At 44.6% G+C, this 14,875-nt stretch overlaps 1 protein-coding gene across 4 annotated transcripts in view; it reads left to right on the top strand.

Annotated features, from left to right (window-relative positions):
* Window positions 1-14,875, top strand: part of LOC147028039 (progranulin-like) — a 50,154-nt gene that overhangs the window by 4,281 nt on the left and 30,998 nt on the right. Inside the window, exon 1 of one of the 4 annotated variants that reach the window (XM_085878000.1) lies at window positions 2,896-3,044. The exons of the other annotated variants lie outside the window; for them this stretch is intronic. The gene's annotated coding sequence lies outside the window, so the exon portion shown is untranslated. Of the gene's footprint in view, window positions 1-2,895; window positions 3,045-14,875 lie in introns of those variants that run through there. 4 annotated transcript variants of the gene reach the window in all.

Genomic DNA, 14,875 nt, shown 5'->3' with positions numbered 1-14,875 from the left:
ATTCCTAATTTGTTTTCCTCCATCTACTCCCCTCTACCCCCTCGCACAAATCTCCCCATACCCCTACTCCTGCCTTTTCCCCAGAACCCTGCCCTCCCCTCGTTGCTCCACGACTTCCAACTGAAACTCGGCCAATAAATCTGAGTGTGGATAATCTTGTGGTTGAGAAAAATAAATAGAAAAAAAATACCAATGTCACCCCCAGGATGACCAGTATCTTGCCAAAATGTGAACATGAGTGACTTATTTATTTGATTAAAGTTACTCAAAGTAAGGGTTTCGTCGACCTTGATGCTTGACCTTTTTGTGACCTTGACCTTTATATTTTCGTACGGTTAATGGTATCTCTCCAGGACCGTTGTACATGAAATATCAAGAGATTTTGATGAGAACTGAGGAAATAAAATTTTCATGAAAAATCCGTTTTTTCGTCATGACGTCATCAAATGACGTCATAGCGTCAAACTTTTGACAGATCTGGAAAGCACTTATCAAGCGCTTTCATATGAGGTATTACTCCATATGGTATCTAAGATTTCAAAATTTGACCTTCGGGTCAAAAACTTTCGGCCTCCAGCGCTAAACATGAAGGTCAAGGCCAATCGCCACCAAAAATTAATCAGCTGAGCGCCAGACCATGAACTATATTCCCATGAAGTTTGAAGACGATCCGATCAAAATTACTAAAAAATAAGGGTTTCGTCAACTCCCCTGATTTGCGACAAAGTGACCTTGACCTTGACCTTGAAAATTTTATGCGCTGAAAGGGACCTCTATAGGCCTCTGATATGCGAAGTTACAAAAATTTCCAATGATAACTGTGCTCTGCAGAATGATCGATACGTGATTACAGACAAAAAAAAATATTAAAACATACAAGCTGACTAACATATCTTGCAAAAACTTCGTTTTGGCAAGATAAAAATCTGTTGGTTATGATAAAGCCACAAAATGTAATTTGACAGGAAGGTATTTATGGCTATGCCTCCGCCAAACATAATGCCTCCGGCCTTCGTCTGCAGATGCATAAAAAATAGATTTGATACATGTACGTTTATATTTTTAACCTGACATATACTCTGTTTTATAGCATACAGAAGGTGTGTGTGTGTGTGTGTGTGTGTGTGTGTGTGTGTGTGTGTGTGTGTGTGTGTGTGTGTGTGTGTGTGTGTGTGTGTGTGTGTGTGTGTGTGTGTGTGTGTGTGTACAGCTCTGGAAAAAAAAAATAAGAGACCACTCCAAAAAAAATTTCAATCAGAATCTCTACATGTATGGCAGCCATTCCATTCCAGTGTCTGTTGAATTCCAACACAGGCACACCTCATTCTACTTAGTGAAGTACTGATTAGGTGATCACCCGAACCAAATCTTATTTATCAAGGAAAAGTATAAAAACCACTGCTGTGGTCATCACTATCCTCTTGCAATAGGACCAACTGGATGGCAAAAACAGTTCTAGTAGTACCTCAAAAGTAATTGGAATCAAAAAAATAACTATTGACCATGCCAAAAGAGTTGAAAAGAAAAGTTTTGAGTGAGGAAAAGAAGGGTTCAATTCTGGCTTCACTGGCAGAGGGATACAGTGAGCATCACGTTGCTTCCATCCTTAAAATTTCAAAGACTGCGGTTCATAAGAACAAGGTCAAGCAGCAGACATTGGGGACAACAAAGCTACAGAATGGCAGAGGGTGAAAACGACTTTCCACTGACCGGGATGACTGCCAACTCATTCGAATGTCACTCAACAACCGTAAGATGACATTAAGTGACCTACAAAAAGAATGGCAAACGGCAGCTGGGGTGAAGTGCACGGCGAGGACGGTTCAAAACGGGCTCCGAGGGCAGGGCTGAAGTCGTGCAAAGCTAGAAAAAGCCCTTCATCAATGAGAAGCAAAGAAGAGCCAGCCTGAGGTTTGCAAAAGACCATAAGGATTGGACCTTAGAGGACTGGAGTAAGGTCATCTTTTCTGATGAGTCCAATTTTCAGCTTTGCCAAATACCTGGTCGTCTAATGGTTAGACGGAGACCTGGAGAGGCCTACAAGCCACAGTGTCTCGCACCCACTGTGAAATTTGGTGGAGGATCGGTGATGATCTGGGGGTGCTTCAGCAAGGCTGGAATCGGGCAGATTTGTCTTTATGAAGGACTCATGAATCAAGCCACGTACAAGGTTGTCCTGGAAGAACACTTGCTCTGACAATGTTCCCCAACTCTGAGGATTGCTTTTCCCAGCAGGACAATGCTCCATGCCACACAGCCAGGTCAATCAAGGTGTGGATGGAGGACCATCAGATCAAGACCCTGTCATGGCCAGCCCAATCTCCAGACCTGAACCCCATTGAAAACCTCTGGAATGTGATCAAGAGGAAGATGGATGGTCACAAGCCATCAAACAAAGCTGAGATGCTTGAATTTTTGCGCCAGGAGTGACATAAAGTCACCCAACAGCAATGTGAAAGACTGGCGGAGAGCATGCCAAGACGCATGAAAGCTGTGATTGAAAAGCAGACTGCTAAACCCTATTCAGGGTGAACCCTCTGATTCTGGGTTGCAGAAGTGTTCAGGGTGAACCCTCTTATTCTGGGCTGCAAAAGTGTTCAGGCTAAACCCTATTTTTCTGGCCTGTGGCAATGTTCAATGTTGACCTTATTGTTCTCAGCTGCAGTGGTCTTCAGGGTGGACGATCTAGTTCTGGGCTGCAGCGTTGTTCGGGGTGGACCACCTTGTTCTGAGCAGCTTGAGTTGTGTTCAGAGTGAACCTTCTTATTCTTGGCTGTGTGGGTGGTGTTCTGAGTGGACCCTCTTGTTTGGTACTTCAGTGTTTTTCGGTTGCACTGCATTGAAAGCGAACGGCTCCGGTGTTAAATGAATGAGGAAACAATTCCAGCCAAATATAGCGAATGAAGATTAAACAAATACTGTACAGTGTACACACGGACAATAAAGAGGAAACGGCATACAGACGAACAGCCAATGAGGAAACAGAGGGTTTAAATAAGACTCCTCACATTACAAAACCACACAACCTGGAAGTAAGTCGCAGGGTGAGTTTTGGCATTTCTCATCTTTTGAACTACAGTATTGTACGTAGTATTACCTTCTCTGTGCTAATGTAATACATGGTTAATTATAAGATAATGGTCAATCATCATATCGTAGTTATATTATGATTATTATATATTAATGGCACATTCAGTCGTTACATGTAAGGAAAGTACAGTGAGAGAATAATTGCAACAAGTTTGATGGTTTCTCAGACACATATAATCATCTGAATAATAGAACACTAGCATAACCCGCGCTTTGCACGACATGTTGGGGTGGGTGTGTTTGAGAAAGGAACTGATGCAGAGTATCAGTAGTAATTTTACTTTAATGCAGTAAGTGGAATACGATTTCACTGTTTCAGAACCATTTTATTTACTTTTTTTTGTACCATGCACCTCATGGTCTTTGAGATAATGTAAGCCGAATATCACGTTACTCGAGCGCAGAACAAAGTCGAAGATAGCGCGACACGAAACCACAAACTTGGAAATAATATATAAGATAAAATGCCCGCCAATTGAACATATGGGGCTGTACGAAACAATTGATGAATGAACTCAGTTCGATTAGGTGAGTCAGTCATCATACACGTTACAATTAAAGTATTCTTCACTGGTGTCCCAATTACTACGAAAATGTCCGATATCAAATATGCTATTGGATTCTTACATAGGATATCCTTTTGTTTATTTTTGCTTCAGCACAGCGCGTACGAATAATCCTAAAAATTAGTCTTAATAGGGTGTCCTAGATGTTTCGCAGCACTATATACGTATCGTATCTGATACGTCTTGTAGGATGTCCTATTCATATATGATACTTTCCAATAGGATTGATATTGGACATTTTAGTTACTTCTACCAAATGTCTCCTTTCCTAAAGCAACGATGCTTGATCCAGTCCAACCTCCTTGTTCTGATGAGTGAACCCTGAGTACTCTCTGTACTCTCGTCTGTACTTTTGATCGAGTTAAAACAAATAAATATGTTACATATGGTACGGTTGTTTCATGAAATGATATTTGATTCGGCAAGCTAACTGGTGCTTCTTTTTACTATCCTAAAATAAGTGAACCTGTACACCCAGTATATATATATATATATATATATATATATATATATATATATATATATATATATATATATATATATATATATATATATATATATATATATGTATGTGATGAGGATACATGATTGGGTGCATGGTCCATGACGTTTTATCGTTAAACCAGGTTATCAAACAATACTTATGACTGTAATTGTATCGGGAGCGTGCGATGCTCCTGCTGTACAAGCCAAAGTCATGGTGATACAGAATGACACAACAAGAGCGAGAATTGCTTTGCAATGCATTACATCCCATACCTGCCAATCAATATGATCTTTTATATGTCCAAAAAGGGCATAACTTTGTGAAAAATTGATGAAACACTTTGAAACTCCAACTTGTTCTGTAACTTGTTATAATAAAGCCATGTACCAAGTTTTAGTTTAATGTGTTAAAGTGGATTGTAAAAACGTCTGAAAAACCACAGGTGGGAGGGATGGATGGACGGACGGACGGACAGACGGAGAGCAAACCTGCAGTCCTCTCCAGTGAAACCAGTCGGGACTAATAATCCGTGAGCTAGACAAAAATTCAGTATCAAATTTGGGGCAAAGGGAGACCTTACTTTTTTTGGTGAGAAATAACCTATATTTCATGAAAATGTTTGCTGGCCCATCATCCATGTTCGTTTTTAGGCGTTATCCACTTGAGGGCGCTCTTTGAGCGTCAAACTAACCGATTTCTTTTTTTCTTTGCAGGTTTGCAAAGTAAAATGTATATATTATCTAACTGTCAAGATCAATTTGTGTTTTGATGACAATAATATGTTGTAATTACATTATATATGTATCATTTATTTAATGATAATGAACTACTTTTTCAATCTTCAAACGCGTTTTTCTCCAATATCTTTAAAATCAACGAGACCGACTTTGCGGAAGTTCGACTGGAGCCCATACTAGTCGGCATTTTCTCGATTTGCAAACTGAAATGGGAAGAGGCAAGTCTGTGCCAAATAAAAATGCCGTTGATTGCAGTCAGCATAGAAAATGTCCCGCCTACATCACAATATGTTAAAGCATACTGCCGCTGTCCAATATTATTATCATTATTTATTGACCACCATCACATACAGAGGGTAAAGCATGAAAGTATACACATCTTAGATATATAGTAGTAGTCCATTCATATAAACTGAATTTAGTAGTGTTCATGGAGCGGTATGGTATAAGTCAAGATGGAAAATTTTACTTTTGTTAAGAATCAATAGTCGTAAATCTGTTTAAGAACTTTGTGGCAAAATTTTGTAACGGAAGACGGATCGCTGTTCATTATAGTTGTAACAGAAGAGCTATCACGGACTGCATGATGAGTCTGGGGATTTTCGTCTCGAATAACTTCAAATGATTTTATTAATGAGATGCTTTCTGTAGAGCACAAGGTCCAGTCTAATTGCGAGATCCATATCTTACGTTGTCGAAATGTCATCCCACTGTCACAGTGAAGATTGTTATTATTAAAGTGGTTTATTGGCTGAACATTCAGCTCTTTGCACAAATCGAAAATAATTTGACCGTGTTGGTTTGATCTAGTGTCTGGGTTTCTTGTGTAATAACCATTTTGCGAGTTAAAACGTTCGAGGTTTGGTATTCGTGCATTAAGGTCGCCCATAATAAATACCTTTTCTTCGTTAATGCATTTTTCATGTATGGTAGCAAAAACATTGAGTTCAAAGTATGGGGAATCCGACGGGGGGATGTAACAGGCCCCTAATATATGATTCGGAACGCATGACAGACTAAACCAGACTTGATCTTTCTCTTTTTTTGACAATGTAGACTTGTGGCCATAAGTAATTAGCCACAAGTACCCCAAAAATACAATGTTCACGACTACGTTTCATTGGTAATTACATACAACATAGTGGGAGGCAATGATAACAGCTGTCTGATTCTGAACTTTGCACTTATTCTTCCCCACTGTCAGATTCTTCCTCTGAAGTATAGCCATCGGTAAGGTTGTCCTCTATGTCGTCTGTCATATTTGTACAGTCTTTCAGCCTACACTCGTCTGTGCACTTCAAGCCATTGACCACAGGTTGGGAGTTCACAAACACTGCGGCATTTTCATGACATAAACTCCAGTACTACTTGTGGTGCAGGTGGACCACTCATCCACAGAACATCCAGATTGCCGTCGTCTACAACGACCCAGCCATATCCAGGCTCAGGAGCTGGCACATCAGGATTGGCCTCCAAGCTCCGTCGCCAGACTGCACACTGATAGTTTGCTCGATGTGCATGTTGTTCCATGCAGTCCTTGCATGGATGTAGTTGTCCAGACTCGACTCCCCCCTTCTGCGCTCGCCACATGCTGAACCTCAGGGCATTCACGCCCGTCTCGGGAGTCCTGGCTGCATATAGGCGACAGGTGAATGACTCCAGTGCCGACAACATGTCAATTGTGAAGGACCAGGTTTCGCCTAGAGCTGCGAAAGTATCGCGGAACACCTTTTCCTTGCACATCAGCTTGAAGCCTTTGATTTTGCCTACACCAGAAAAGGCACTGACCGTATCGCATCCAGTATATGCATGTAGACCAGGCAAGGCCAGACAAACTTCATCCCTCATTTCTTCCATTTTGTCAATGCTCAGTATCCTGTTCCAGCCCTTTGCAGCGACGCACATGTATAGCCTGCACGGTATTCTCCTGCAGAATACCAGACACAAGATCAAGACATCAGTGTCTTCTGACACTATGACGACTGACTTGAATTTGGATTTCCTGGCATGAGCTGCATGCAACAATAGCTGCGTATCAGCTTCTTCCTGGTTTGAAGCAAGTTGCTGAACATCCAATATGACTCCATCTTCTGTAATCCTGAAGCACTTTCTACCATATGTCACAAACAGCTCCTTCCCACCAAGTTTGTTCTGTTTATTCTGCCAGTCTGAGCGAAGAAGTGGGTAAGGTTTTCCTTGCTAGCAGAACATGCCAACAAACGCCTCCAGTTCTTTATTCTATGTGTTGGGATGATAACCGAAAACAGGACTCCTTGAGATGAACCACGCTTTACTCGTTCTGCATTCTTGATGGAGAAATTCCGATAGACATCGAAGACTACGTCTCTGCGTTTGCTGCCTGGGTAGGTCTGCAAGACAGTTTGGAACAGCTCCTTGGAAACTTCTGCAAATGTTCGGTTGTCACCACTCATCTTATGGACCAGGGCCATGCCGTCAATGATAGAAGCACTTGGTAACGCAACGTCATTTGCAGGAGAGATATCCTTATCAATGTGCCTTGCTAGTTTTGCCTTGTCTGTCTTTTTCAATGTCCCGTCAAATAACATAGTCGCTAAAGAGCATATACACAAGTATCTGACATTCTTCACAAATTGACTTCATGGCCTGAAACGGAAGACGTGGGCCAACTGCAAGTGCGTATGTGCATGACAATTGCATTATAATATGTACCAGTCTTACAAGAATAGGGCTGAAGGATGTGGTGATTGATACACAGCCAAAGGACAACAGAGACACGGAGTATTCGGCTCAGACTACCTCGATTTACCACATAAGTGTAAAATTCAAAGTGAAAACACCTTACATATATTTACACCATGGGAACGATTCCAGCTTCGATATCAACTCGCTCTCACCAGATTCCAATTTCCGACAATATTTCTACTTGCAAACCAGCAAGAATATTAGATAGATGTATATATTTTGGTGTAAAACGAACTTGACAAAACGGATATTAGCTGCGTACAGTGAAATAAGAGAAAATCGCATTTAAACGTTTGAAATTCAATTCATTTGCAGTTAATTTCCACTCTAAATTTAAGGATTTATCGACTTTATAAAAGGAAATCACCCCAGTTGAGCATTGGATAAGATGCAGGATATGAATAGACGTAAAATACCGCGAAAAAAGGAATTGTTATTTTTACACCCTACTAGCACCCCCTTGCGGATATCGCTAAAAAAACGAACCTGCATGAAGGGCCAGCAAGCGATTTCCGAAACTAAACATTATGACCTACCAAAAAAATGACATGCCGCTTTGCCCCTCGTTTGATACCGATCTCTGAAATTTGGGGGTCCAGCTCACAGACGAGAACAATGGTCACAAGGACATGGACAATTTATCATAAATCGTTTTGTAATTGTCTCATTTAAAATTGTAATTCTACAAAGACCATAGAACTAACTGCCTGAAAAGGCCAGCAATATGAAAGAGTAACGCAGAGTGGAGGGTGTTTGGATATGGACACCCAGCAGGATTAAAAACAAAACCTGTTAATGGGCGGAGGAGCTCCTTGTGAGCAAAATGGCCATCCATATCTAGTGCCCAACTGTGTCTGCGGACGTCCTCCTGCAGTTGGGTTACTTTTTATTAGGAGGTTGGTGGCAGGATTTGCACTCTGACCACCGTAAAACCCTTCATTCCGCAAAACATAAAAACGCAAAAAAATCTGAAAACCCACTCCGTGGGAGTACCTCCTGTGCAGCTTTCCTTCGCAGGGCAGCTCACCGGATGATGTGATTGGGGCAAAGCCTTCGGGACCCCCAATCTTTGATGATAGGAGGGAAACCATGGGGTAACATTCCTGGGTCAGATTGCGGGAGAGTGTGTCTTAGTGGTGCTGAGGTGTCGTCCACCAGACGGCGGTCTCCTTGGGTTAACCTGAGGTGGTCCCTTCAGGTGGGTGACTGAAATGTCCTATCCCTAAGAGAGGTTGATCACCTGTCTCTTATCATCTAAACTCAAGGGTTTGGACATTGGTATTGCAGCACTCTCTGAGGTTCGGAGAGCGGATTGCGGAGAGATCATGGTGGGTGGTTACACCTACTATTGGTCTGGTCGCACTGATGGTTACCATACTCAAGGAGTTGCTGCAGCTGTGTCCAATAAGCTGACCCCAATGGTAATTGAGGTAACACCGGTCAACGAGCGTATTATGAGATTAAGGATTCGTCACTCCTAAGGTGTTATTTCCCTGGTCTCTGTTTATGCTCTGACTGAGGCGAGTGATCTCACCGTGAAGGATGCATTCTCCGCCACGCTCGAGTCTGTGGTTGATCAGTGCCCCCAGACGAGATACACTTCTAGTCTTGGGGGATTTCAATGCATCGACTGGAACTGATAGGGATGGTTATGAGACATGTGTTGGTCCCCATGGGTCAGGAATTATGAACCAGAATAGCACTAAGTTCCTTGACTTTGCAAGAAGTCATGGACTTAGGGTGGCTGGTTCATGGTTTCAGCACCCACAAGCTCATCGCTGGACTTGGTATTCCAACGCTGGTGGAGTGGCAAAGGAGATTGACCATGTCCTCGTTGATGGTCGCTGGAGGATGATCCAGAACTGCAGGGTCTACCGGAGTGCTCAGTTCCTCAATACTAACCACCGGCTTGTTGTAGCAACTCTAAAGCTGCACCTTAAATCCTAGAGAATGGTACCATCCCAGACTGGGCTGGGTGTTGGCAAGCTCAAGGATGAGAGGGTAGCTGAGGAGTTTGGGAACAGGCTGAGTGGACATTTGGGTGGTCTGGGTGCTTTGGGGGGTCCTGAAGAGTTGTGGAGTGCCTTCAAACCACCATCCTTGATGTTGCCGGTGGATGTCTTGGAACTCACCGCAGGGCAAAGAAGAATTTTGTCTCAAGGGACACTGGATGCCATTGACCAGAGTCACAGGGCCAGGCTGAATGGCAGAGCTGAGCTGTTCAGGCAGCTGAGGTGTAAAACTGTACGTGCACTAAGGGTGAACAAGGAGGCCTATGTGCGAGGAATCTGTGAAGGGGTAGAGCATCACCTGTGGACAGGTGATTCTCGTCCGGCTTACAGGGGAATTTGCGCATTGCGTTCATCCAAGCCCATCACTCGGAGCACTGCAGTTCGAGCAGAGAGTGGTAGGCTCTTGACAGGGAGTCTGAAGTGAAGGCCCGCTGGGCCGGTTACTTTGAGCGGTTGTACCAGGCTGATCCACCAGCTGTCGAGTTGGACGCCAAGGGTGTTACAATCCCTGTTGCTGACCCTCCAATAAACTGGTCCACCTTCGCTTGTGGAAACATGGGCTGCGGTGAACTGGTTGAAACGGGGTAAGGCTCCAGGGATCTGTGGCATCCAGGCTGAAGTTCTCAAGGCTGGTGGAAATGCTGCACTTGTGTCGTTGCATGCAGTTTTGTGCTCTGCCTGGAACACAGGCATCATCCCAACTGATTGGAAGAGGGGCCTTGTTGTCGCTCTCTGGAAAGGGAAGGGTGATCGCCAAGACTGCAACAACTACCGAGGGGTGACACTGCTCTCGGTGCCGGGCAAGGTCTTTGCTCGGATAATTCTTGATAGGGTTCATTACCATCTGCTTAAGCACCAGCGTCCAGAGCAGTCAGGCTTTACACCAAAGAGGTCAACGATTGAACGTATCCTTGCTCTTCGGGTCCTCACCGAACGCAGACGAGAGTTTCAGCAAGGGCTGCTTGCATCCTATGTTGATCTCTGTAAAGCCTTCGATTCAGTGAATTGGGATGTCATCTTTGCGGAGACTTTAGATATCCTTTTGGGGGCCCTTGAGGTGCTGAATGAGGAGTCTGAGCAGCTGGGATTACGGGTTTCTTGGGTCAAAACTAAGATCCAGGCTTTCAATGACATCTTGGATGCTGCTGTCCTGTCTGTGTCTGTTTGCGGTGAGGATGTTGAGGTCATGGAGAGATTCACTTACCTTGGCAGTGATATTCATGTCTCTGCTGGCTATGAGTCAGAGGTCAATAGACGTCTGGGTCAGGCCTGGGGAGTCATGGATTCACTGGATCATGGGGTGTGGCGCTGCCCGTACCTGTGCAGGACGACGAAAGTCCGAGTCTTCAGGTCCTTGGTGCTTCCAGTCTTGCTCTATGGATGCGAGGCTTGGACTCTGACCAAGGATCTGAGATGGAGACTTAATTCCTTTTTTTTTTTTTTTTTTTTTTGTATACCTTGGTCGAGGCTCGTATGAGAGCTAACACACAACTCACAGCAAGGAGGCATGAGACAAGAGGGGTGGGAGTGGAAGGGACAAAACATTGGGGAACAGACACAGGTGAACTGTGGAAGGGAGAGGGATGGGGATGGGACGGGGAACATGGCGAGGAGAAGATGGACATTACAGGGACTTTCAGGAAGGAAAGCAGGAGAATTGAAGGAAGTGGGCTTGGGTGGATTATCGGGGGTAGAAAAGATCGAGGATTTGGATGGGGGAAGATAAGAGGTGGTGGTGAACAGCTGTTTTGAAAGCCTGGAGGGAAGAATGGGAAAGAATAGAGTGAGGAAGTTTATTCCAAAGGCGGGAAAAAGAGGAATGAAAGAGTGAAAATGAGCAGTGATTCGTGATTTTGGTAGTTTTACCAGAAGGGGGTTGTTGGCGGACCTTGAGCGCCCTGTGGAAATGTGGTTGGGACAAATCGCAGAGAGAGCAGGGGGGCAAGGCTGGAGAGGAGTCGGTAGAAGACAGAAAGACCACCGACCAACCTGCGGTGATTGAGTGAGAGGCCCAAAGACTCAGCTTCATTGCGGGAGATGCCAATGATCTTAAAAGCCCTGGTTTCGACAGCGTGAAGTCGAGAAAGGTGGGAGGCAGGAGCACCAGCCCAGAGGGGAGAGCAGTACTCCATCAGGCTACGGACAAAAGCTTTGTAAGTAGTCAGGAGCTCAAGAGGGCCGAGGAAGGACTTTGCACGACGGAGGATTCCCAGTCGGCGACTGGCTTTTGAGGCAAGGTTGGAAATGTGACTTTCCCAGGAAAGGTCATGGCAGATAGTGAGACCCAGAAGCTTGAAAGAAAAGACTTCTTCCAGAGGATTGTTGAGAAAGTGGATGGGGGTTTTGTAAACGGTCCTTTCGAAGAGACATAGTGAGAGTGTGAGATTTGTGTGGATTGAAAGACATGTTCCACGTGTTGGACCAGTTTGTGATTTTATCCAGATCTGCAGTGAGCGAAGAAGCTGCTGCTTGCCGGTCTGAGGGATGACAGATGGTACGGCAGAGGGTGGAGTCATCGGCAAAGAGAAATAGAGGATTTTCCAGAGAGTCTGAGAGATCATTGATGAAAACCAGAAAAAGAACAGGGCCCAGAACGCTACCTTGAGGAACTCCAGCCTGCACAGGAAGAGGGGATGAAAGAACTCCATTTAGGGCCACACGTTGACTGCGACAGGAGAGGAAGTCTGCGAGCCATGAGTGGAGATGGCCTTGAATACCATGGGAAGAGAGTTTGGTGAGTAGGGCAGGGTTCCAGACTGTGTCAAAAGCACGTGATATGTCCAGGGATACGGCTCGGATTTCCTGTCTGGCATTGAGGACCTCCATCCATTGATGGGAGAGCAGTAGCAGCATATCCAGGGTAGAGTGACCTGGTCTGAAACCAAATTGATGATTGGAAATCAAGCCATTGGAGAAGAGGAAGGATTTCATGTCTGAAGCAATGATGGATTCCATTATGGATTCCAATGATGGATTCCTTTGGTACCAGGTCTCTTCGGAGAATCATTGGCTGTTGCTGGTCAGATTTTGTGTCCAACGAGCGCTTGCTCAGAGAAACTCGGATGAGATTTGTTACCTGCATAGTCCGTGAGCGTCAGTTGCGGCTGTATGGGCACGTGGCTCACTTTCTTTTGCTAATCCTGCTCACCAGATTCTCTCAGCGAGGGAGTCTCGTGAGTGGAGGAGGCCAATGGGCCGACCACGTGCCTCGTGGTTGCAGCAGGTTGACCGGCATCTCAAGGAGATGGGGATGGGCCTGGCATCTGTCTGGGAGATGGCCAGACGGAGGCCCCTGGAGTCCCGGCGGAAAGTGGACGCAGCGACGCGCTGTTCTGGCACATGCTGCCATACTTGACCTGAACGCAGACAATAACAAGTTTGGCTGTGTTATTAACTCATGTTTACTTTCTCTTGTAAACAGCGTATAGTTAGGTTATACTGTCATTCACAAAGCTGTTTTAGATGGCGAAGCTAGACTGTCATTGTTCTGCAATATGTTGAAGAAAAGAAGTGGATTAAGATTTTCTGAACTGCAAAGCTCATGAACTGAGTGCCAATTTCTTGGTGAGAACTCACATCCCCAAGTTTGAGGTGTGAGAAACTGAGTTATAATCGTGCATTGAAGAGGACATTTTATTGTTTGCATGTGGTAAGAAGCTTCGCTAGTGAGCGGTGCCTGTATCCAATCCTTACTGGAGCCAGAGGGCAGATGCCAATGGTGAATGGGAAGGTCAGGAGCTCTTGCATGCAGTTCTTGAGGGATACAAGTTGCAGTGAATGATTTGAAGGAGGATCAGTTTATTAGGAAGTTCAGCTATATACTGCTGATTGACAACATAGTATGAGTCAAGACTGAGGTAGATACTCCGAAACTGACTGACATGGTTGATGCCAGTACCTGCCAGATGAAATCTTCAAACTGATCATTGGTGACATGCAAAGAACAATTGGACACAGAACGATGTGGACCCAGCAGAGCAATAGGATTGTGTGGTGACCACTCAAAGTAAGGCACAGAAGCCCAAATCGACCGACTCCTCTTGTTACTGGAGCCCAGATGATCCATTGGGAATGGTGATTAGCAGAAGTTGCAACAAAAGGATTTCGAAGCAGGACACATCCCCAGCTGCCGAGACTACCGACTTAAATGTAGTGACCACCACTTTTGTGGGCCAAGTGAAGTGACAATGCAGGATGTGGTCGACGACAAAAACTTTGTTGAAGCCTGGCACCTACCTACCTGCAAGCCAAACAGTGGCAGATGTGATGTTTTATCAACATATCATCTGTGCACAAAGCAAGGACTTGATGTCCTTGGTCAAAAAGTATCAGCACATGTTTATCAATTCTTTACTTTTTTGCCAGGGACCTTGAGTCCATCATCACATCAACTTGACTACAAGTGAGCTTGTTCAGTCAAAACCATACCCAGTGATGTACAGCAAGCATCAGAGAGTCCCTTAGTCAGGACTTACAGATGTTGGAGACTGGGATAAATTGGCAGTCAAATTCACATATGTGCTGCCAGTGATGATGCTTCCTAAAAACAGACGTGTTGTCTATTGGAAGCTTAATAAGGTCACTGCATTTGATCTGGAGCCAATAGTGGCAATCGGTGAGCTCTTCCAGAAGCTCAGTAGGGATAAGTATTTTATTAAGATTGACTTGAGCAAGTGGTGGGTATTGGCAGATACTAATAGCTGAGGAAGATGTGCCCAAGATGGCATTTGTGTCAAAAGATGGCACGTACGAGTATTTCAAGGTGCCACATAGGTTCATGAACTCGGGAACTACATTCGTATGGGGGCATGAAGAGGCTGCTGGTATGGAAGGAAAATGTGCATCGCTGCATTGATGACATTTTCATCCATACACCCACCTGACGCAAGTATGTTTGGACCCTTACGGAGTTGCTACGCTGGATGTCTGCTACCTGCCTCACGGCTTGACCATCAAAGTGTGTGACCAGGACAGACAGCGTGAGCTTTGTGGGTCAACAGATAGAATGTGGCTTGTTCGGCCTTCACAACAATGTGGAAAATATGAGGGAGGCACCGCGACCCACACCCAAGAATGATGTATGGTTGTTTTTGAGTAGGACCGGATGCTACTGGGACTACATGCCTAATTGTGGTCATCACTGTGCTACTTGTTGATTTGAGCAATAAGGGGCAACCCAGTAAAGTGGTAATGGGGGTGGGGATGGATGTTCAGGTGGCTTCAATAAACTTCTCAACTAACTCATTGTGACACTACTGG

This window comes from Eptatretus burgeri, chromosome 4, assembly GCF_056783735.1.
Source record: "Eptatretus burgeri isolate ZD-2024b chromosome 4, Ebu_testis_v1, whole genome shotgun sequence".
Lineage (NCBI taxonomy): Eukaryota > Metazoa > Chordata > Myxini > Myxiniformes > Myxinidae > Eptatretus > Eptatretus burgeri.
Note: the sequence above shows the minus strand (reverse complement) of the source record. Positions and strands in the feature narration are given on the sequence as shown.